At 43.8% G+C, this 3,133-nt stretch overlaps 1 non-coding gene across 1 annotated transcript; it reads left to right on the top strand.

Moving 5' to 3' along the window:
* The first annotated feature begins 2,601 nt into the window (after positions 1-2,601).
* On the top strand, positions 2,602-2,709 carry LOC112731700 (small nucleolar RNA R71). Its single transcript, XR_003167466.1, has one exon. It is a non-coding gene; the product is annotated as a small nucleolar RNA R71 (small nucleolar RNA).
* Positions 2,710-3,133: the final 424 nt, after the last annotated feature.

Here is a 3,133-nt window from a genome sequence, read left to right as displayed (position 1 = left end):
TAGATGAAGAAGAAGAAGAAAATATGGAGAAGAGGGGGGAGGTGTGTTTCGGCCAAGAAGGGAAAGAGAGGGTTGTGTTGTGTGAAAATGAAGAAGAATGGAAGGCTTTATATAGGGAAGGGAGGGGGTTAAGGTTCGGCCATATGGGTGGGTTTGGGTGGGAAATTGATTTTGAATTTTGAAGGTAGGTGGAGTTTATTGGGTAGGTTTATCGGGAAGAGTGGGTGGATGTGAGTGGTGAAGGGTTAATAGGGAAGAGGGATGGAGGTGATAGGTGAAGGGTTTTGGGGAAGAGTGTTTATTGGGAATAGAGGATGATTGAGAAGAGAGAAGAGAGTGAGTGAAGGTAGGTGGGGATCCTGTGGGGTCCACAGATCCTGAGATGATCCTGTGGGGTCCACAGGTCCTGAGGTGTTCAAGGATTTACAACCTTGCACCAAATTAGGCATGTAAAATGCCCTTGCACACAACTCTGGGCGTTCAGCGCCAGGTTGGTGCCCATTTTGGTCGTTCAACGCCCATTTGTTGCCCATTTCTGGCGTTGAACGCCAGAACCATGCTTGTTCTGGGCGTTCAGCGCCAGCTCTTCTCCAGGGTGCAATTCTGGCGTTCAGCGCCCAGATGCTACCCATTTTGGGCATTCAGCGCCCAGATACTGCCCATTTTGGGCGTTCAGCGCCAGAACCATGCTCTGTTCTGGCGTTGAACGCCAGACAGGTGCTTCCTCCAGGGTGTGATTTTTCTTCCGCTGTTTTTGATTCTGTTTCTAAATTTTTCATTTATTTTGTGACTCCACATGATCATGAACCTAAGAAAACATGAAAAACAAAAATTAGATAAATAAACATTGGGTTGCCTCCCAACAAGCGCTTCTTTAATGTCAATAGCTTGACAGTGGGCTCTCATGGAGCCTCACAGATGTGCAGAGCTTTGTTGAGACCTCCCAACACCAAACTTAGAGTTTGGATATGGGGGTTTGACACCAAACTTAGAGTTTGGTTGTGGCCTCCCAACACCAAACTTAGAGTTTGACTGTGGGGGCTTTGGTTGACTCTGCTTTGAGAGAAGCTTTTTCTGCTTCCTCTCCATGGATGCAGAGAGAGATCCTTGAGTTGTAAATACAAGGTTGTCCTTATTTAATTGAAGGATCAATTCTCCTCTGTCCACATCAATCACAGCTCTTGCTGTGGCTAGGAAAGGCCTTCCTAGGATGATGGATTCATCCTCTTCCTTTCCAGTGTCTAGGACTATGAAATCAGCAGGGATGTAAAGGCCTTCAACCTTTACTAACACGTCCTCTACTTGTCCATAAGCCTATTTTCTTGAATTGTCTGCCATCTCTAATGAGATTTTAGCAGCTTGCACCCCATAGATTCCCAGTTTCTCTATTACAGAGAGGAGCATGAGGTTTATCCCTGAACCAAGGTCACACAGAGCCTTTTCAAAGAGCATGGTGCCTATGGTACAAGGTATTATGAACTTTCCAGGATCCTGTTTCTTCTGAGGCAATGTCAGTTGATCCAGATCACTTAGTTCATTGGTGAACAAGGGAGGTTCATCTTCCCAAGTCTCAATACCAAATAATTTGGCATTCAACTTCATGATTGCACCAAGGAACTTGGCAGCTTGCTCTTCAGTGACATCCTCATTCTCTTTAGAAGAGGAATACTCATCAGAGCTCATGAAGGGCATAAGGAGGTTCAATGGAATCTCTATGGTCTCTAGATGAGCCTCAGATTCCTTTGGTTTCTTAGAGAGAAACTCCTTATTGATCATTGGACGTCCCAGGAAGTCTTCCTCACTGGGATTCACGTCCTCCTCTCCCTCTTTGGGTTCGGCCATTTTGGTAATATCAATGGCCTTGCACTCTCTCTTTGGATTTTCTTCTGTATTACTTGGGAGAGTACTGGGAGGGATTTCAGTGATCTTCTTACTCAGCTGGCCCACTTGTGCCTCCAAATTTCTAATGGAGGACCTTGTTTCATTCATGAAACTCACAGTGGCCTTAGATAGATCAGAGACTAAGTTTGCTAAGCTAGATGGATTCTGCTCAGAATTCTCTGTCTGTTGCTGAGTGGATGATGGAAAAGGTTTACTATTGTTAAACCTATTTCTTCCACCATTATTAAAGCCTTGTTGAGGCTTTTGATCCTTCCATGAGAAATTTGGATGATTTCTCCATGATGAGTTATAGGTGTTTCCATAAGGTTCACCTAAGTAATTCACCTCTGCTATTGCAGGGTTCTCAGGATCGTAAGCTTCTTCTTCAGAAGATGCCTCTTGAGTACTGTTGGATGCAGCTTGCATTCCATTCAGACTCTGAGAAATCATATTGACTTGCTGAGTCAATATTTTGTTCTGAGCCAATATGGCATTCAGAGTATCAATTTCAAGAACTCCCTTCTTCATAGGCGTCCCATTATTCACAGGATTCCTCTCAGAAGTGTACATGAACTGGTTATTAGCAACCATGTCAATGAGTTCTTGAGCTTCTGCAGGCGTTTTCTTTAGGTGAATGGATCCATCTGCAGAAGTATCCAATGACATCTTTGATAGCTCAGATAAACCATCATAGAATATATCCAGGATGGTCCATTCTGAAAGCATGTCAGAAGGACACTTTTTGGTCAGCTGCTTGTATCTTTCCCAAGCTTCATAGAGGGATTCACCTTCTTTCTGTCCGAAGGTTTGAACATCCACTCTAAGCTTGCTCAGCTTTTGAGGAGGAAAGAACTTGGCTAAGAAAGTCGTGACCAGCTTATCCCAAGAGTTCAGGATATCTTTAGGTTGAGAGTCCAACCACACTCTAGCTCTGTCTCTTACAGCAAAAGGGAAAAGTATGAGCTTGTAGACTTCAGGATCTACTCCATTAGTCTTAACAGTATCACAGATCTGCAAGAATTCAGTTAAGAACTGAAAAGGATCTTCAGATGGAAGTCCATGAAACTTGCAGTTCTGTTGCATCAAAGAAACTAGCTGAGGTTTCAGCTCAAAATTGTTTGCTCCAATGGTAGGGATGGAGATGCTTCTTCCATGTAAATTGGAATTTGGTGCAGTAAAGTCACCAAGCATTCTCCTTGCATTATTGTTGTTGGGTTCGGCTGCCATCTCCTTTACTTGTTCGAAATTTTCA

Source organism: Arachis hypogaea, chromosome 12 (assembly GCF_003086295.3).
Source record: "Arachis hypogaea cultivar Tifrunner chromosome 12, arahy.Tifrunner.gnm2.J5K5, whole genome shotgun sequence".
Classification (NCBI taxonomy): domain Eukaryota; kingdom Viridiplantae; phylum Streptophyta; class Magnoliopsida; order Fabales; family Fabaceae; genus Arachis; species Arachis hypogaea.
Note: the sequence above shows the minus strand (reverse complement) of the source record. Positions and strands in the feature narration are given on the sequence as shown.